Here is a 22184-nt window from a genome sequence, read left to right as displayed (position 1 = left end):
GAGTTATTCTTAAATGATTTATGGGTGGGGGCTGTGGGTGTGTCCATACTGTAGCGCCCATTAAGGATGATACAGCCGCAAGCCCTCAGGCCTTTCAACAAGGATATGCCTCTTATCTGTCCTAATCCTAGGAGGGAACTTAATAGCAGGGATATTAAGCGATTTTTCTCTGTCCAGGTTACTAACGGCGTAAAGTGTAGTGTTACACACCTTGCAATTTAGGTCCCCCATAACCATTAAGTTGACGGGGTTTCTTATAGAGCCAATGTGTTCAAAAAGTTGTTGGAGTATAGCATCCCATTCTTTTTCAGGGGGATATACATGTTTACAATGGTTAGGGGAATTTTCTCACCCTTCTCCCCTCTAAGTTATACTTGTACTATTTGGCAAGAGTTTGTAGAGACGGGGAGACAGACGTATTCCCAATTGTATCAGTTACTTAAAAGCACGGCAATATCCCCTTGACCATGCCCTTTTTTTGAAGGGAGTGCTTTTTTGCTTAAAACCGCGTAACGCGGACAGATGAACTAGTTTAGACACCCAAGGGGGTCATTACAACAGTGGCGGTAAAAGGCACTTACCGCTGTGCAGAAGACCGCCAATACACCACCGCAACCGCGGAATTCCGCCACAGCTATTATGACACACAGCTCGGAATACGCCGAAATTCTGACACCCACACAACTCCGCCACACCAAAGGTCAGTGATAAACTGGCGAAAACAAAACCTCCACCTCCACGCCAACAGAAACACGCCCATGCTAATACGACCCACGAATCCACGCGGCGGTCTTTCAACCGCGGTATTCCATTGGCGGTACACACTGCCGTGCTCAAAATACACACACATCTCCAAAACACCGCCACATTGGACAATTCAAATTACACACGCCTGATACACATACACACACCACTCCCACACACACAAACTATATAAAACACACACCCACATCACCCGCAAACCCCTACGACCGAAAAATCACGAACGAAGGCCAGAGAGAGAGCACAGAATAGACAACCCCATCACACAGAGGCACACAACACCATCACCCACACAACATCCACGCACCAAAAACCATACACCACTACACATCACCACACTCATCACCACCCCACACATCACACACACCACCCCATGTCACGCCAAAGACACCCCCGCTTCTCCGAGGAGGAGCTCAGGGTCATGGTGGAGGAAATCATCCAGGTAGAGCCACAGCTATTTGGCTCACAGGTACGGCACACGTCAATAGCTAGGAAGATGGAGTTATGGCGCAGAATAGTGGACAGGGTCAACGCTGTGGGACAGCACCCAAGAAATAGGGAGGACATCAGGAAGAGATGGAACGACCTACGGGGGAAAGTGCGTTCAACGGTCTCCAGGCACAAGATTGCGGTGCAGCGGACTGGCGGCGGACCCCCACCTCCTCCCCCACAACTAACAACATGGGAGGAGCAAGTCTTGATCATCATGCTTCCAGAGGGCCTCTGAGGAGTCGGTGGAGGATGGGACACTGGTAAGTCAAATCTTAACTATCATATCCCCCACCCTACCTGCATGTTCTCACACACCCCCACCCTCGCCCCCTCCCACACAAGCCCCCACACAGGAATGCTTGCACTGGGGTACACAGACACCCACCCATTGCACACCATCACACACACATGCAATAATCATGCTCTTATGCCCCTGCAGGAACCCGAAGGACCGTTACCACACCAGAGGGTCCAGACAAAACCACTCCACCCCCAGAAGAGGCCCACAGTGACGATAGCAGCTCTGCCCTACTGGATCCTGATGACCAGCCCGGACCATTGTGGGTGTAGGAGGCTGGACTGGCTTGTAGTGGGTGTCAAGGGTTACTTACACCTTGCACCAGGCCCAGGTATCCCTTATTAGTGTATAGGGTGTCTAGCAGCTTAGGCTGATAGTTAATGGTAGCTTAGCAGAGCAGCTTAGGCTGAACTAGGAGACGAGTGAAGCTCCTACAGTACCACTAGTGTCATATGCACAATATCATAAGAAAACACAATACACAGATATACTAAAAATAAAGGTACTTTATTTTTATGACAATATGCCAAAGTATCTCAGTGAGTACCCTCAGTATGAGGATAGCAAATATACACAAGATATATGTAATCAATACCAAAAATATGCAGTATAGTATTAGAAAACAGTGCAAACAATGTATAGTTACAATAGGATGCAATGGGGGCACATAGGGATAGGGGCAACACAAACCATATACTCCAAAAGTGGAATGCGAACCACGAATGGACCCCAAACCTATGTGACCTTGTAGAGGGTCGCTGGGACTGTAAGAAAACATTGAGGGTTAGAAAAATAGCCCACCCCAAGACCCTGAAAAGTGAGTGCAAAGTGCACTAAAGTTCCCCAAAGAGCACATAAGTCGTGATAGGGGAATTCTGCAGGAAAGACCAAAACCAGCAATGCAACAACGATGGATTTCCAGACGAGAGTACCTGTGGAACAAGGGGACCAAGTCCAAAAGTCACGATCAAGTCGAGAGTGGGCAGATGCCCAGGAAATGCCAGCTGTGGGTGCAAAGAAGCTGCTACTGGACAGTAGAAGCTGAGGATTCTGCAAAATCGACAAGGGCTAGAAACTTCCCCTTTGGAGGATGGATGTCCCACGCTGTGGAAAGTTGTGCAGACATGTTTTTCTGTGGAAAGACCATAAACAAGCCTTGCTAGCTGCAAAGATCGCAGTTAGGGTTTTTGGGTGCTGCTGTGGCCCAGGAGGGACCAGGATGTCGCCAATTGTGTCAGGGGACAGAGGGTGCACCCAGCAAGACAAGGAGCCCTCTCAGAAGCAGGCAGCATCCGCAAAAGTGCCAGAACAGGCACTACAAAGTTGAGTGAAACGGTGCTCACCCAAAGTTGCAGAAGAGAGTCCCACGCCGCCGGAGGACAACTCAGGAGGTCGTGCAATGCAGGTTAGAGTGCCGTGGATCCAGGCTTGGCTATGCACAAAGGAAATCTTCGTGAAGTGCACAGGAGCCGGAGTAGCTGCAAAACACGCGGTTCCCAGCAATGCAGTCTGGCGTGGGGAGGCAAGGACTTACCTCCACCAAACTTGGACTGAAGAGTCACTGGACTGTGGGAGTCACTTGGATAGAGTTGCTGAGTTCAAGGGACCTCGCTCGTCATGCTGAGAGGAGACCCAGAGGACCGGTGATGCAGTTCTTTGGTGCCTGCGATTGCAGGGGGAAGATTCCGTCGACCCACGGGAGATTTCTTCGGAGCTTCTAGTGCAGAGAGGAGGCAGACTACCCCCACAGCATGCACCACCAGGAAAACAGTCGAGAAGGCGGCTGGATCAGCGTTACAGTGTCGCAGTAGTCGTCGTTGCTACTTTGTTGCAGTTTTGCAGGCTTCCAGCGCGGTCAGCAGTCGATTCCTTGGCAGAAGGTGAAGAGAGAGATGCAGAGGAACTCGAATGAGCTCTTGCATTCGTTATCTAAGGAAATCCCCAAAGCAGAGACCCTAAATAGCCAGAAAAGAGGGTTTGGCTACTTAGGAGAGAAGATAGGCTAGCAACACCTGAAGGAGCCTATCAGAAGGAGTCTCTGACGTCACCTGCTGGCCCTGGCCACTCAGAGCAGTCCAGTGTGCCAGCAGCACCTCTGTTTCCAAGATGGCAGAGGTCTGGAGCACACTGGAGGAGCTCTGGGCACCTCCCAGGGGAGGTGCAGGGGAGTGGTCACTCCCCTTTCCTTTGTCCAGTTTCGCACCAGAGCAGGGCTGAGGGGTCCCTGAACCGGTGTAGACTGGCTTATGCAGAAATGGGCACCATCTGTGCCCATGAAAGCATTTCCAGAGGCTGGAGGAGGCTACTCCTCCCCTGCCTTAACACCTTTTTCCAAAGGGAGAGGGTGTAACACCCTCTCTCTGAGGAAGTCCTTTGTTCTGCCTTCCTGGGCCAAGCCTGGCTGGACCCCAGGAGGGCAGAAACCTGTCTGAGGGGTTGGCAGCAGCAGCAGCTGCAGTGAAACCCCTGAAAAGGCAGTTTGGCAGTACCCGGGTCTGTGCTAGAGACCCGTGGAATCATGGGATTGTGCCAACAATGCCAGGATGGCATAGAGGGGGCAATTCCATGATCATAGACATATTACATGGCCATATTCGGAGTTACCATTGTGAAGCTACATATAGGTAGTGACCTCTATGTAGTGCACGTGTGTAATGGTGTCCCCACACTCACAAAGTCCGGGGAATTTGCCCTGAACAATGTGGGGGCACCTTGGCTAGTGCCAGGGTGCCCACACACTAAGTAACTTTGCACCTAACCTTTACCAGGTAAAGGTTAGACATATAGGTGACTTATAAGTTACTTAAGTGCAGTGGTAAATGGCTGTGAAATAACGTGGATGTTATTTCACTCAGGCTGCAGTGGCAGGCCTGTGTAAGAATTGTCAGAGCTCCCTATGGGTGGCAAAAGAAATGCTGCAGCCCATAGGGATCTCCTGGAACCCCAATACCCTGGGTACCTCAGTACCATATACTAGGGAATTATAAGGGTGTTCCAGTATGCCAATGTGAATTGGTAAAATTGGTCACTAGCCTGTTAGTGACAATTTAGAAAGAAGTGAGAGAGCATAACCACTGAGGTTCTGATTAGCAGAGCCTCAGTGAGAAAGTTAGTCATAACACAGGTAACACATACAGGGCACACTTAGGAGCACTGGGGCCCTGGCTGGCAGGGTCCCAGTGACACATACAACTAAAACATCATATATACAGTGAAATATGGGGGTAACATGCCAGGCAAGATGGTACTTTCCTACAGTGGGCCTCGGGCAGTCGGTTCCCCTTGCACAGGCACAGCCCAACACTGACCTTCCACCCTCTGGTAACACCAGCACAGCACCCACCCAGCGGGCCCAAACCTCCCTACCCAGGACAGGTCAATCAGCGGTGTGTCCACCACTACAGGGAACCCAGGATAACCCACCACCCCAACAACAACAGGGACCTGGGGGCAGTGGTAGTGGGCACACGGTCCAGGGGACGGAGGCACAGGAACACAAGGGAACTGGGAGGGCTACTGTGCAACAGGGGGTGGACAGGCCAAGGGAACCCACTCTCCACGAGGCCCTCTCCTCCATCATGGGAGCCTACCACCACTCCCAGGAGACGATGGTGACGGTCCTGGCCAAGTTTCAGGAGACCCTGCGCCTTCTGGAGGAACAGTATTTGGGGTTCAGGGAGGAGCTCAGGACCATCAGCTCCGCCTTGGGCACCATTGTAGGGGTGCTGAAGGACATACAGAACACCATGAGGGACACCGTGGCACTCCAAGGGGCCCCTGACACTAGCCAGGACGATGAACTGCCCACCACCTCCGCCAGCGCTAGTGGACAGGACACCCCGCCACAGGACCAACACACCAGCACCCCACCCCCTGCAGACGGACAACCACCACGCAAGCAGTCCCTGAGATCCAGGAACAGGACAGAGCAAGATGGCAAGACCCCCGCCAGGAAATGAGACCATCCTGTTTGTCCTCTCACTGTACCACCTTGTTACCCTGTCCATACTTAAACTGCCCCAGCTCCACTTCCTATGCCCAGATGGGCAGTGCATCTGTGAGACTAATAGACTGGACTCTGCCATGGACATTCCTCCGCCATCATCCATCCTCTTTTTACAACCCCCTCACATTTCTTTGCACTTCAATAAACACCCTTGAAACACAAAACAATCTTGAGTCAGTCTGTGATTTACTAATTATGTATTATCAATGACAGTGTCATAATGCGTTTCCCATTGTAAGGCTAACATACCTATGTCACACATCACAAGTCCTTGAAGGATGCAAGCAGATGACACGTTGGTAACCACACCTGTGAAACCGTAATGGAAAGGTACAACTCAGTTACCAAATAGTGTTTGAAATCGACAAACCGGAGAGAGGTAGACGTGTGAAAGTTAATGTAATGTTCAACATGAAAACGTTCTCACCTGTGTGTCACTGGAAATATTGCTGTATGACTGACTCCCTGTTGTCATTGTCTTCTTCCTCAGCTTCCTCCTCATCACTGTCCACAGGCTCCACAGGCTCCACAGCTGCAACAACACCATCATCTGGATCATCCTCCTGCAGAAAAGGCACCTGGCATCGCAAAGCCAAATTATGGAGCATGGAGCAGGCGATGATGATCTCGCACACCTTCTTCGGTGAGTAGAATAGGGATCCACCTGTCATATGGAGGCACCTGAACCTGGCCTTCATGAGGCCGAAGGTGCGTTCGATCACCCTCCTAGTCTGCCCATGGGCCTCATTGTAGCGTTCCTCTGCCCTGGGATTCGTCACTGGGGTCAAAAGCCAGGAAAGGTTGGGGTAACCAGAGTCCCCCAATAGCCATACACGGTGCCTCTGGAGTTGACCCATCATATCAGGGATGCTGCTATTTCGCAGGATGTAGGCGTCATGCACTGAGCCAGGGAACACAGCATTTACCTGCGAGATGTACTGGTCTGCAAAACATACCATCTGGACATTCATTGAATGATAACTCTTCCTGTTCCTATACACCTGTTCACTCCTGTGGGGGGGACCAGAGCTACATGGGTCCCATCAGTGGCACCTATGACGTTCGGGATATGTCCAAGGGCATAGAAGTCACCTTTCGCTGTAGGCAAATCTGCCATCTGAGGGAAAATGATGTATCTCCGTACGTGTTTCAGCAGGGCAGACAGCACTCTGGACAACACGTTGGAAAACATAGGCTGGGACATCCCTGATGCCATGGCCACTGTTGTCTGAAAAGACCCACTTGCAAGGAAATGGAGCACTGATAGCACCTGCACGTCAGGGGGGATTCCAGTCGGATGGCGGATTGGTGACATCAGGTCTGGCTCCAACTGGGTACATAGTTCCTGGATTGTGGCACGGTCAAACTGGTAGGTGACGATGACATGTCGCTCTTCCATTGTCAACTGGTCCACCAGCGGTCAGTACACTGGAGGATTCCACCATCTTCTCAACTGTCCCAGCTGACGGTGCCTACGAAGGACAACAGCAAAGAATCAGTCATTATTCCTCCAGGTATGTACCCACAGTTACACACAAGACTGTGCTTTTGCACTCCCCAGGATGGCACAGTGGGCAAGCCACCCACTGTAGAGACTTGAGAGACTGTGGCTTTGCACTCCCCAGGATGGCACAGTGGGCACCCACCCACTGTAGGGACTTGAGAGACTGTGGCTTTGCACTCCCCAGGATACATAAATGGGCATGGGGCCCCGCCGTGGATCTGGCTTTGCAGTCATCTTGCTGAGGTGCCCCCCCTTCCCTTCTCCCTGAGGTGCCTGTAGTATTTCTATCTGATGCCCCGGCAGTGTTCCCTCCGATTGTGGTCAGGTATCCTTTGTGGGCCTCGCCCATGCATTTTTGGACTGTTGGTGCACAGACATTGTTGTGTACATATCTGCACTACTTCTCGTACTATATATAATTATGACTGATTTTCATAGATATCTGTATATTTTTGTATGACATGTCTATTGCCACATTACAATGTTTGACCGAATTTTGCTTTGTCTTTTCATTCTTCCGGGGGGATTGTAGGTTGTTACTGAGATTTTTGTGAATGCATTGGTGTGTATGTTGTATAATGTGAAGTTGGGGGTGGGGGTGGGCTGTTTGGTGGGTGTCCCCCTATCTTTTGCCTCCCCCATGTCGTAGGTGCAGTACTCACCGTTGTCTTCGGCGCCTACGTAGATGATGGTCGTAGAGGAGCAGAAACACAAGGGCAAGGAGTATTTGGAGTTCCGGGTCCATGGAGTCCTCGTTCCTCGTGGGATGTGTTCAGGTGAGTGTTTTCCCATTGCCAAAGCTGTTTCCGCCGTGTTTTTATCCACGGTGAATCCGCTCCGGAAAAGGTGGCGGATTGGCGGGTTGTGATACTATGGGCGGTACATTGTCCTCCGCCTGTCTGTTGGCGGTGACCGCCGCGCTGCTTGTCTGTACCGCCGTGGCGGGCGGTGTGTTAAAGTGGCTGTCTTTGTTGGCGGCTCCCGCCAGGGTCATAATTCTCTTTTTTTCTCCGCCGGCCTGTTGGCGGTCTTACCGCCGCTTTAACACCGTCCGCCAGGGTTGTAATGACCCCCCAAGTTTCTTGAACACAAATCAAGTCAAACATCATGGAACACAAGACTTGTGATTTACACTGATCCTTCCCTAGTCCTGCAATATTCCAGGAGGCCAGGCTGGGACCAGAGCTAGTAACAGAGCTGAATCAGCATCTCCCTCGGCTTAGGTTTATGCAGTACCCCCCGTTGCCAATTCAATTTTTCTTGAATATCACTGTAACCCTGTGGTTTGGGCACTTCTACCACATTAACTACTCTTACACAGTGGTGTAAAGAAACGTGGACACTTTCTCCTAAGGTAAAAGAGGGGTTTCCCCCCCATTTCATAACTGTATTTATAGAATCTGGTCCGTAGGTTTTGGGTAGCCCACCCAGAATCAAGGACTTCTCCCTCACAGGGATCACATCTATTCCCCTGCATTGTAGCTGGGCACAATTAGCCAATATTAATTTCACAGAAGTTTTGGAAAAAAAAAAAAAAAAACTTTGCCTGACTTCTACCTTTACTGTGGTCAGGAAAGACCCTCACAATATTGGTACTTTCAATTAAATAATTAAATTGAGCTCATCTATTTCCAAGAAACATGACAACAAAAATGATCGATGTAGGCATACCTTTGGGTCAGATATGGCCAGGTATTCCAGATAATCAGGCAAGTCAGTCTTCCCATCAGGGGCTTTATCCCCTCTGAGTTTTCCTCCAACACACTGGAAAGTAGGTCCCGGATGAGGCCCCTTTGCCACGCAGTGGGCCAGATTGGGTGGAAGCTTGATGATAGAGACAGATCTTGCATGTGGGGTCACTGGAATTACTGGGTCATCCGTCATCTGAACCGAGACTTGTGCACATCCAACTGCAGACGCACCCTTAGACTTGTTCTGAGAAATCATCGGAAGGGAGCCCTGTTTCACAGGGTCCATATTTTCCACCTGTTCTCTCTCTTTGAACTTTACCTCCCGTTCTTTTTTTTTATGATTCTCTGGTTTCTTTTCTTTCCAGACTTTTTCCCTCTTATTTTGGTTGTTCTACTAGCCTGCCCTAAATCGATTTCATTTTGTTTATTTTGCTCTACTAGATCCACCTGCTTTATAGGTGGGGGATCTTTAGGAAGAAAGATAGGATATGATGCTACACTGTGAATAGGGTCCGATTCCTTGGACTTGGCGATAGGAGCCAGTGTAGTTGTATTAAACATTGAGAGTGAATTAGTAAACAGATTGTCCAGAGAGTATATCTCGTTTTCTTCCGAGGGATGAACCACTATATTAATGTTTCTTTTGTCAACCTGAGATTTCCCAACTTGAGTTCCTCTGTCAAGGAGGGATGGTTTATCACCTTCAGACTTCAAATCCTCAGTACTTGGGGACCGCAGGCTAATACCATTTAAATTCAGGCCCAAGCTCTTGGATGCTTCTCTTTTAGAAGTCATAATCCACTCTGTCGGGGAATGGCTCATATTTTGGTTTACTAGTAAGACTTTTAAAATAGAGACCAAGATATCTTGAGTATGATCTGCATTTTTTTTCTGTTTTCTTCAAAAGTTCCAGGATGGATGATAAAATTCTCTGAAGACATCTGATGGAATCGGAGAAAACTGCATGTTGTGCAGGGGGGCACCCTAGATCTGGTGTATCAGATTGAGTTAAATCAGACAGAAAATTATCCGAGAGGGTACTACTGGATAGATTTAAGATGGGGGAGACAATATTAGAGTGTGCTTCTGCAGGTGTCGCTGGAATAGTTGAGGTTGCTAATGTGCAGCTAAGCACCTCATCCAGGTCTATATCAGGGAGAGTAAAATCTGTGGCTCTAACCTGACTTATCCCCCCTGTCATAACCCCTGCAGTCCCCTCCTTTGCAATGGTGCCTTCACCTATCAAGGCATTCAGATTATTGTTCTGAGAGGGGCCTAAGGAAGATTTATTAGCAACACCCAAGGTGTTTTCTGCCCTACCCATTATTTTCTCACTAGAATCCTTTGAAAGAAATGGCAGAATAGAATTCAGACTTTTTATATTTAGTTGTTGTGTCCCTTTGTTTCTCAGGGGGTTTGATTTAGTTTTTTTACATGCCCGGTTAATGAAGGACGTACTCCTTCTTGTGCGTTTAGATGTCATTCTGTTGAAACTGTTCTTGGCCACCCTCTTGCTACGAAGTGGCTCAGCTACACGACCGACTCAAACATTGGTGAAATCAGGGATAATGGGGCAGTACCAGCGAAGTACCACCAAGGCACCACCAGAACCCAGTTACCGTTGCCTCAGAAATGGGAGGAGGAGACAGGGGCGAGGTGGGCAGGAGAGGAAAGGCCACCCATACTCCCGACCCTCCCAACAGTCCCAACACTCCTGATCCTCTCCCCTGCAGTAAACTTCAAATAAGGGCTTTCAATGCGGCACCAGTTTTTTGCAGCCAAGCCGGATCCAGCCCAACAATAGTCACGGTAACTATGGTGCCTTTGTGCCTTTGCAGATCAATCTAGACCAAGGAAGTCAATGGGAGGCACTAGAGGCTGGCAGAAAGGGTAGAGTGCCTCTCAATAACTCCTGGACATCAATAGGAGTCACTAGAAGTTAATAGGGGATGGTAGGAGTATTGGGCAGTTGAGCAATTAGGACGCTATGAGGCGGTCAGGCGGGAAAGTAACCGGTGGGTGAGAGAGGCAACCCCCCACTCTCCCTCTCTCCCCTTTTACCCCCTTTACCCCTTTACCTCAATCAAAGGTCAAGGTCAGGATTGCCCCCACACTCGTGTGCTTGAGTGTGCTTGAGTTTGGTGATCTCCTCCTCCACCTCCTCCTTCGTTCTCCTGCTCTTTCAGGCCTTTTACTCCAGTGCCGATTTACCTCTCCGCCTCTCCACAGCTACTTGCCGGTGTCTCCTATGTACACGGCTCCATGGTTTCACTGCCCAGACTTCAAACACAGCTTTGTCATCTCAGTGTGTCGGCATGGCTCGGCTCCAGGCTCAGAGTTGCAGACATCGGCCAACACACCAGCTCACACCCACACACACCAGCGTTGGAGTCGTCTCCTTCGGTGCAGGCCTCAAGAACGGGGCGGGGGCGGAGTCTCTTGCAGACAGCAGCCATAAGGGAAATTTCTCAGGCGGCAAACCTGCCGGGGGCACCTCTCGGAGTGCACGGCCGCTCCAGTAAGTGCCGGCCGCAGTACATAGACGGAGCCCTCGGACAGAGCAGGGGTGCCTCTCAGACCGCACGCCTCGCTCCTGTACGCGGCAGCAGCAGTACGGGGACGGAGCCCTCGGGCGGATCCCCTTCAGCGGCCCGCGTACACGTCTCACAGTTATACCTCCCCGTAATAAACTTCCTACGCACCACAGTTGTACTGAAAGTCAAATAGGTGCAAATCAGATTGTCAATCAGATTACTCATGTCAACATCTAAAATAGAACGCCATTAACATTTCTCTATCTCATTGCAGAGGATGTACCTATACCGCCTGACAAGCTGCCTGTCTGGAATGACAACCTTGATGAGGATGACAGCCTACCAACCTGTGAACAAAACATCCTCTGGCAAATCCTGGCCTCCTTTGATACACAATCTTCAGTTGTATCAAGGGGCGACAGCATTGTGGGGTCACCAAAGGATCTACCCAACACCCAACAAACACCACCTGCCAGACCCCCCAGCCCTGTACTCCGAGGATCCCCCAAGGTGAATTTTAAGATTGTGCGGTAGGAGTCCAGCAGGAGATGGTAGATGTGGTGCATGTGGGAATGGAAACTGTGGTGGGCACCATAGAGGCAATCCATAGGTGCCTCAGTCCCAATTAGGATATTTCAACTGTGATGAGGCACCTACCCTCCTCTCTTTGACCTCGAGCAACCGCTGGCTGACATTGCTGGTCTGATGAGGCAGAGGCACGAACACCTTTCCTGCCAAAGTGGTACCAGCAAGGTTGACAAACAACTGGGAGTGATCCACAAAGTCCTGGAGTCCGTGGAGCAGAAGTAGAACACACACATCAAAATAATGCATGCCTACCACTGAGACGTTGGTGCTGTGTGGGAAACCAGCAGGCCCTTCTCAGTGCAGTGATGCCTCACTTGTTGGCACAGAGACATGATGCTGTGGACATGGGATCCACATTTTCAGCCCCTGATGTGTGTGTGCCTTCATCATCGGCACACACACACCAACTACATTACCCTCACAGGAAGCACCACGCACATCAGGGGAGGAAAATATGGATTTCACCTTTTACCAATGTAAAACTGCCCGGTAGCATTCCTCTGTGCCAAATTACCAGTTTCTTCTGTGCACAGTGCTGATGACCATGTCAGTGTACTTTCCAACTGGTACTGTCCTCTTGCTGACCTGTTGATCCCACTCATTTCTGGACTGTTGATGTGGCTTATCCTCCCTACTGGCAATTTGTTCCTTCTCTTCCTCACTGAAACACTCCTCCCCTCCACATGTCCCATCTAATGTATCCCCCATGGACGTGTCTGGATATCATATGGCTCAAAACAACTGTTGGGGTTGTTGCAAGAAGAACTATGACTGTGATCCTAAACATTTTTGCATGTGTAAATAACTGTACTGAGCTCAACCTGTGTGTTGTAGACCTGTCGGTGTCTGGACAGTGTAGACAAAGGTGGGTGTGCTGCTCCTAAAGACACAATCTATGTTCAAAATGGAATGGTGTTCAATGGACTGTCGGCCAAGGGTAATGGCATATGTGAACTTTTTATGCATCTGATAAAGTAAGTAGTCCCCCAAGGTCACATGCATGAAGTAAAAAACAAGTGTTCTGTCAATAGTAAGGGTCAATAAAATACAACACAGGAGGGTCAGACCTCCAGGGGTACCATCCATCAAACAACATTGCAATGACAAGGAAATGGTGTTAGGGGGATTGGGTAAGGATCTGGCATCAGTGTGTGACCCTGAATATCCTTGATGAGTGACAACAGTTTGGCATAAACATCCTTCCAATGCATGTTGCATGACTTACACACACAGTACAACAGTATGTGAATATCTGTTTTGGGCTGTGTATCCATTCACAGCAAGAATGCCACTTACTTACTTACAGAAAAGGGGCCGGATAGGCCTGTTGTAATTGTGTGGGCGGTACATTGTCTTCCGTCTGGCTGTTGGCGGTTACCGCTGCAGGTTTTGTTGCTGCCGGTATGTTATAGTGGCGGTCTGTGTGGGAGGTTTCCGACGTGGTCATAATTTCATTTTTTTTACCGCCAGCCTGTTGGCAGTATTACCGCCGCTTTATCACCGACCGCCAGGGTTGTAATGAGGGCCTTAGTGCTCGGCTCACAATAGTTTAAAAATGTGAATCAAACGTTTGTTATTTCCATATTTAGTTGTCACTGTGATGTAACAGTGATTACACCAATTACATACAAAAGCAAGCTTTAGTATATTAACCCCATGCTCTGTGTTCTTTCCGATACTAACACGCTGTTCTGACTAATCACTGAATATTTGAGAAATCTAAATACTTCAGAATTGATTTTCATTCTTTATGGCTCGTTATATGTCTATGATTGTGGGTGTGACTGTGTTTTGGAAAGTTTCATCAAGACCCAATGAGAAAGACATACACTGACTTTCTGGAACACTTTAGGTAGGTCTTCCAGTGAGGTTACATTGACTTGGGAACAAGGTGGGAATACATGTAGATAATAAGGAAGGATGAACATTGTATCTGGTCGCAGGTTACTCACTGTTTCTTGAAGATCCCTAGAGAGAGGGGAGAGCCATCAAAAGTGGGGTAGGGGACCCTGAGGGGTACACCTAGTTTGTGGGAATTGACAAAGAGCAGTTTCAGCATATTGGTTACATGAAAAGTGTAATTTGACTAAATGTTAAATTGATCATAGGAGATATCTGCTCTTCGTAGACCACTGCTAACCATCCTGATCCTGCCAGGCGACATCCATGTTTCTCTCTCTCATACATCCCCTTTCCTCCGGAACATTCCTGTGCTGAATATGTACAAGTAAGTGGGAGGCACGCAGTGTCTAGGTGGAGTTGGGAACAAGCTACTTGGGCCAGCATTGTGTCTCCCTGGGATGAACAGGTTTGTACTTGACAGCAACCTTCTTCGGGCCAATAACCCTCCCCAATCAAAGATGACCATTGCCATGGACTGGAACTTCACCTCAGTTTCAACGCTGACAACTTTCTGAAGGCTATCTGGGCTAATTCTTTCTGGGGAAACAAGCCTATCTAGCACAGTGGTCATGCTGGCCCCTGTAGCCCTTAGAGCTTCCACTTTGGTCCTTTTGATGTTAGGTCATTGCTTATATTTCACCATGCGGGATGGTAATGCGGCCAAGACTTCAACATCAACCTCACCCATGGAGACTATAGTGCATCCTCCGCACCCACGGAGACTTAAGTGACTTGAGTGTAACCATTGGTTTTCCCTCGGCAACTGTCTTCCCCAATTTCCAAACTTGCAATCTCTGGAGACTGCCTACTAGGGAGTTTTTTTTTTTATATATACACAGAGTCTCCTTTTTTGTGTCCTGTTCAGGCACACCCCAGCCTTTACAAGCTCAAAAACGTTATTTCCTTAGTACAACCTTCAACTAATTAGTTTGGCAAAGACATCGGACTCCCCATCTTAGACAGCTTTTGAGGCCCTCAAGAGAACCCTTTCCTTTTATCCCTGTTGTTCCTCTCTTTCTCCGGTTGTGGTCCCTCATTCCCTTTCTTAGGATCACCCCCCATCAATTTGCTTTGGGCACACATGTGCTCACAACTTAAAACCCACTATAAGTTGATGTAACAATTCTGAAGAACAGTAATAGCAGATGTGCTCTTTGACAATGAAATGCGTGGTTCTACCTTTTCCCAAACTGAGGTTGTTCACTATAAGGTATTTCTAATGTAAGTGAGAGCTTTTTGATGAAAGGGACAGCTTTGTCATAGTGTAAAATGACTTTGGAGTTTTTTCATTGCTAGGACATGTGAAACATAACCACATGTCCTACTTCCTAAATACCATTCACCCTGCCCAATGAACATTTAGGGCCTATCTTATATTTGTCCTATAATTATTAAAAAGGAAGGTTCAGGCCTGGCAAAAAGTTTATTTTGTTAGTTGAATCTTGCAGATAAAAAAGTGCACACTCAAGTTGCATGGGCAGACCTAAAGGCATGCTTTGCATTGTCAATTTAGTGGTTACACAATGGGAACTGCCGTCCACTACTCAACTTAGAGGCCCTGGGTACCATATACTAGGTGTAGGAAAGATCCCTTTTTGGCATGGTTACCGCCACACACTTTTTGCCTGATATTGATACTGACTTGACTGAGGGTGTGCTGGGATCCTGCTAACCAGGCCCCAGCACCAGAGTTCTTTCCCTAAACTATACTATTGTTTTCACAATTGGCACACCCCTGGAAAATTGCTAAGTCCCTTGTAAAAGGTACCAGTGGTAGCAAGTGCTCTGTGGCCAGGGATGGTCCCTAAGGGTTTCAGCATGTATTGTGCTACACTAAGGGGCCCCTCATCTAACACTGGCACATTGCTTTTTTAGATTGTCTGTGTTGGTGGGGAGAAAAGGGTAAAGTCGACATGGCATCCATCACAGGGCCCCATGCCCACAAACCATTGCCTGTGGCATAGGTAAGTCAGCCCTCCAGCGGCCTTACAGCGCTAAGGCAGGGTGTACTATACCACAAGTGAGGGCATACCTCCATGAACAATATGCCCCTACAGTGTCTAAGTCCATTCTTAGACATTGCAAGTGCAGTGTGGCCATATTAAGTACATGGACTGAAAGTTTTTCATTATAAACCCCACAGCACCAGGATGACTTCTCTGAAGACTGGGATGTTTGGTAACAAACATCTCAGCACAATAAACCCACACTGATGCCAGTGTTGGATCTGTTGTAAAGTGACCACAAAGGGCATCTTAGAGGATCCCCCTGTATTTTATCTAACCCGTTAGTGCAAGGCTGACCAGTCTGTGCCAGCCTGCCACTAACAGGCAAGTTTTGGACCCCATGGGGTGAGAGTCTTTGTACTCTCTGGGGTCAGGGATACAGCCTGCTCTTGGTGGAGGTGCTTCACACCTCCGCTCTGCACAAACTTCAATACTTGGCGGTGAGCCTCAAAGGCTCAGGCCTCCTTTTACAGTGCCCCAGGGCACTCCAGCTGCTGGAGATCCCCGCTCCACGGACCAAGCCCCACTTTTGGTGGCTAGTCCGGCAGAAAAATTAGGTAAAACAAGAAGGAGTGACCACTGCAACTAGGACCACCCCCAAGTTGTTCAGAGGTGAAGTGACCCCCTCCTTGCAGAATCCTCAATCTTTTTTTGGAGAAGAGGGACCACTAGGCCAAGGAATGTGCCCCCCTAAGGGAGTGGGTACAGGAAGGGTGTAGCCACCCTCAGGGACAGTAATCATTGCCAACTACCCTCTGACCCCTGTAATGCCACTAAATCTATTATTTAGGGACAACCCTGAACCTTGCTCACCAGATTCCTGGTGAACTCAAGAAAGAAGAAGGACTGCAGGGCCAACCCAGCAGTGTAGACTTCAGCAGACAACTGACTTGGCCCCAGCCCTATTGGTCTGTCTGCATCTTCAAGACTCCTACTAAAAAAAAAAGTGTTGCCTCCTGCAGGACCAGTGACATTTACAAAAACCCTAGAGGACTGCCTGCCCCCCAGCAGAGGACCAAGAACTCCAGAGGACAGCAATTGTCCCTGTACAACATAGAATATTCTGCTTCACATGGACAGAAAGTCCTAATACACATTTATAGCCTCATATACCAGACTATAACTGTCAGCAAAGGCACACACCAGTGTTATAGACCTGTGTCAAAAGTGAAGGTCTAAAATAAACAAGCATGTGATGCTTCAATAGGAGTAATACCCACTTTGAGAGGGTTTGAATGTATGAAAACATTTTGCCCATAAGGGCATAACATCTTAATACACTCTCACAACCTACTGTAGCTGATTATTCCAGCCATTAAAGGACTGCCCCAGCATTATGAGCCTGAGCAAAAGGTGAAAAACTATAACAAAGGGTTAGAACTTTAATGAAAAGCAAAAAGCTACCACAGAGAAGTAACAGGCATCAAAACATTCTGCACCATAAGGACATAGGCCCTCATTACAACTCTGGCGGACGGTGATAAAGTGGCAGTAATACCACCAACAGTGTGGCAGTAAATACCGCCAAATTATGACCATGGCGGAAAGAGCTCCGACAGACAGCCACTTTACCACCGCCAGGGCAGAATCAACAGCCACCATGGCGTTAGGTGCCAACAGCCAGGTGGAAGCCAATGTTCCACCCACTGTATCATGACAATCCAATTCGCCACCTTTTCCGGGGCGGTACCAGCGACATCAAAAGCTTGGCGGAAACACTGCACAGAAGGGAAACAACTCACCATTGGAGACTTAAGGAAAAACCACGCCGCCATGGAGCCCAAACTGCAGATCTTCCCAATGCTTTTCTACGTCCTACGACCATGGAGAGTACTGCCGCCTAGCATACAGGGAGGGGGGGAGGAAAAAGAGAGTGACACACACATGCAACACCCCCACCCCATCACCATACACACAAGAAGATGCAGTAACATAATACATTTACCCCATACCCCTCAGGAATAATGCAAGGGCCACAGTAATAGATGAAAGTGATTGTAAAAATATAAATAAAGTAGAAATACGAAAATGCAATCTAAAAGTATATACATATGTACAAACAAGGGACACTGCCCAGTCCTCAATGTGCGTGGGCCACAGGGCCACATTACAAAGTCCAAGAACCCTCTTGACTTCTGCAACAACACAGAGAGAACACTGCAGTGGCATCAGTTCAAAAATAGGCAGGCTCCTCAGGGGGACAGGGAACGGGGTGGGAGGACCTCAGCCTGAAGATGGAACAAATCCACTGGTCCTGGAGGGGGCAACATGCCCTGTGCTTGGTCCTGGGAAGTGCAAGGACACAGTCTCTCAAGTGGGTGACTTGCCCACATGCTCTGGAGGGAGCAACATCCCCATTACTCTGTCCTGGGGAGTGCAAGGCCACAGTCTCTCAAGTGGGTGACTTGCCTACTGGCTCTGAGGGGGCAACATGCACTGTGCTTGGTCCTGGGGAGTGCAAGGACACATTCTTCCACGTGGGTGCCATACCTACTGGTTCTGGAGGGGATATCGTGCCCTGTGATCTTCATCCTGGGGAGGATGGGGTGAGTGGATGTCTTCCCCACTGGTTCTGGAAGGGGCATCACACCCTGTGATCTTCATCCTGGAGAGGATGGGGTGAGTGGGTGCCATACCCACTGGTTCTGGAGGGGGTATTGTGCCCTGTGATCTTCATCCTGGGGAGGATGGGGTGAGTGGATATCTTCCCCACTGGTTCTGGAGGGGGCATCCCACCCTGTGATCTTCATCCTGGAGAGGATGGGGTGAGTGGGTGCCATACCCACTGGTTTTGGAGGGGGCATCGAGCCCCGTGATGCAGATCTTTGGGGAGTGCAAGGTTACAGTCACTCAGGTGGGTGTCTTACCCACAGGATTTGCAGGGGGCAGGCCGCACAACAGCCCATGGATGCAGGACTACAGACTACCTGCTGGCGGTGATGGATGCTCAGTGGTGGTGCTGCTGATGCTGCTGCTGCTGGTGAGGGGAAGCGCCTGCCCATCCCCTGCAGCCTCAGACGGCTGCTCATTGCTGCTGCTGGTGGTGCTGCTGCTGGTGGTGGTGGGGGGGGCTCCTGCCCATCCCCTGCAGCCTCAGAAGGCTGCTCACTGTTGCTGGTGGTGCTGCTGATGCTGGTGGTGGGGGGGTTGAGGTTCCTGCCAATCTTCTGCAGCCTTAGACGGCTGCTCACTGCTGCTGGTGGTCCTGGTGGTGGTGCTGCTGCTGGTGGTGGTGGGGGGGGGTGGCTCCTGGTCATCCCCTGCAGCCTTGAATGGCCCTTCCTTGCAACAGCTGGTGCAACAGCTGGTGGTGGCTCCTTGGCCTTTCTTGCAGCAGCTGGGGGTGGCTCCTTGCCCTTCCTTGGAGAAGCTGGGGGTGGCTCCTTGCCCTTTCTTGCAGCAGTTGGGGGTGGCACCTTGACCTTCCTGGCCGCAGCTGGGAGGGTTGCCCTTCCTGGCAGCACTTGGGGCAGGCACGCTTTCCGTGTGGCTGCCTGGTGCCCTGGATCCTTTCCCACCACTAGTTGCTGTGGACACTACTGGGCCCGTGGTCTGGGTGGCTGAGGTGCTTGCCTGGGTTTCACCCACCTTGGACAGGTGTGAAGGACGGGGGTAGGGGTAGGGAAGAGGTCAATGGTGGAGAGGAAAAGCTTCTTAGGGACATTGGGGCGGGAAGAGGGAGAAGGTTTTGGAGTGGAGGAAGAGGGAGTGGTTGTAGGAGGTGTCTGTCTGCTGTGTTTGGGTGCAGGTGCATGGGCTGGATTCTGTTGTGAGGTGGATGGCTTTTGGGTGTCTGAGTACTTGCGTTTGTGTACCTTGGGAGGGGGGACAGACACAGTGGGATAGGACACAGGGGATGTGTGCATGGATGTTGGGGTGGTGACTGCCAGTGAGGAATGTGTTCTGATAGGTGTGCTGGTGATGGAGGTAATGGATGAGGATGTTGTGCATGCAGGTCTGAGAGTACACGCAATTGGAAAGGATGTGGAGGACGACGAGGAGGGGGTCACAGTGGAGGCAGTGGACGTTGGTATGTCTGCATCAGGATGGTGTTTGTGTGAGTGCTTGTGGGATGAAGTGTGGTGCCTGTGTTTGCCTGTGGCGGTCTTGTGTGTTGTCCTGTGAGCATCCTCATGTGCCTGTGTGCTTGGGATAGGTTGGGGTTGAGGGGAATGGGATTGGGTAGAGAAAGTTGGAGGGGGAGGATGAAAACAGGGACAATTGCTACCATTAGAGAGGAGGCCAGAGCCTGGATTGATCTCTGTTGGGCTGCCAAGCCAGTCTGAATGCCCTCCAGAAATGCATTGGTCTGTTGCATTTGGGCTGCGAGCCACTGGATGGCATTCACAATGGTTGACTGCCCAACAGAGTTGGATCGCAGGAGGTCAATAGCCTCCTCACTGAGGGCAGCAGGGCTAACTGGGGCAGGGCCTGAGGTGCCTGGGGTGAAGGAGATGCCCACCCTCCTGGGTGAGCAGGCACAGGCAACTCGATGAGGGGCTGCTGTAAGGACAGTGCTGGTATGGGGGGTGGCGGCTGTACCTGTAGATTGGGTGGGCACAGAGGTGTCCGCCACCACCAGGGAGCTTCACTCGGAGGAGGTATCCATGTACGAAATGTCCCCTCCAGTTTCCACAGTGGTGCTTCCCTCGCCCTCCATCCCACTGGTGCCCTCGGCGTCGGTGGACTCTGCCTCATGGGTCCTGTGGGATGCAGCTCCCTCTGTTGCCGGTGCCTCTGCTCCTCCGCCAGATGATGCTAATGCAGATAAGGACAGGGTAACAAAACAAGAAGGGAGAGAGACAAAGGATACACTTGGTCAATGGCTGCACCAACACCGCCGTTGGCGTACACACCACTCTCACACACAGGGAACAGCCCTACACAATTCAAAGCACTATCATTAACAATGCTAGTCACCGGGACATGGGGAGGGACACATACAGTCACATGCAGCATACCTGGGACCCACACAGCCCTACCCAGTAGTGGATGCCTACTAGCTAGGTAGGAGGAATTTTACATCAGATCCCTGCCCAACATGGATCTTACTCTGCAATGTCAGGCCTGGCCTAGGGGCACCCACAGACACACATCCCCTACCCGGACACCACCCCTCCATGCGTAAGTAGTAATGAGGGCACTGTTCTCACCCCCTTGTGGCTGCTGTGATACCCTCAAGTGCCCATCCAGCACAGGATAGGCTACCGCCAGTATGCGGGCCATCGGGGGGCAGAGTTCGATGGGCACCCCTTCCTCATTGGCAGGCCATCCCCAGCTGGGCCCCTGCCATCTTCCATGCCCAGTGTCCCAGGTCCTCCCACCGTTTCTGACAGTGGGTGTTCCGACAGCAGTAGTCCTCGAAGGTCCACACATCTTTGGCGATGGCACAGCGCATACCATTCTTTTGATGGGTGCTGACCTGCAGAGGAAATGTACACAGGAAAAGTTATTAGTTAGACCGTCCTGGCTGTTACACTCTTGGCCCACCATAGCCCTTCCCATCCCCTTTCGCACAGAAATGGCCCAGCATACATACTGCATGCTGCCCAGGGCCCATCCACCAACCCCCCCACACGAGGCCTTCACACACAGCAGTCCATGCATTCATGCCCCATGCATCGTGCTTACAGTGTGCTCACATGTTGGTCTGGAGGCCCATACAGCAGTCTGTCCTGAGTAGGACCCCATCCACTAGTCTCTCCAACTCCTCTGAGGTAAGGCAGATGCCCTTTCACCAGTCACACGGGCCATGGTAGGTTCCAGACGTAGGTCACAGCAGCACATGCAGCATAGGCCTCTCCTGTTGAAGGTCAGGTAGCAAGTGAACCGATAGAAATTGGTGGTGACATCCGCAGCGGTGCATACCGTCGCCATCCGCGTACATCACCATTGGCCACTGTACCTCATAGGGCCCAATATTATCCAGTGAGGCATTGCATGGCAGATCCCTAACGACTCCCGCAATGGCGCACAACGTCAGCGGAATTACCTCACTTCCGCCTTTCCCTCCATACAGGACAGGCGGATGGCATTTCAGGGGTGGGTCAGTGCATGGATCAGTTTATGACAGGCTCCTCACTCTTCTGCCCCATAGATTGCAACCGCTGCGGATGAATAGGAGATGGAGACAACCTCCTGTGTACAGACCCCTGGTGGACTTGGCAACAATAGAGGACTAGCACATTATCCTCACCTACAGACTTGACAGTGCCACAATCACGGAGCTGTGTGCCCAATTGGAGCCTGACCTGATATCTGCTATCCGTCACCCCGCTAGGATTCCCCCCTCTTGTGCAAGTCCAATCTGTGCTACATTTCTTGGCAACTGGTTCTTTCCAAGTGACAGTGGGCTTGGCAGCAGGAATTTCACAGCCAATGTTCTCAATAGTACTGACCAG

The sequence above is a fragment of the Pleurodeles waltl genome, chromosome 2_1 (assembly GCF_031143425.1).
Source record: "Pleurodeles waltl isolate 20211129_DDA chromosome 2_1, aPleWal1.hap1.20221129, whole genome shotgun sequence".
Taxonomy (NCBI): Eukaryota; Metazoa; Chordata; class Amphibia; order Caudata; family Salamandridae; genus Pleurodeles; species Pleurodeles waltl.
This window is presented reverse-complemented; position numbering follows the sequence as displayed.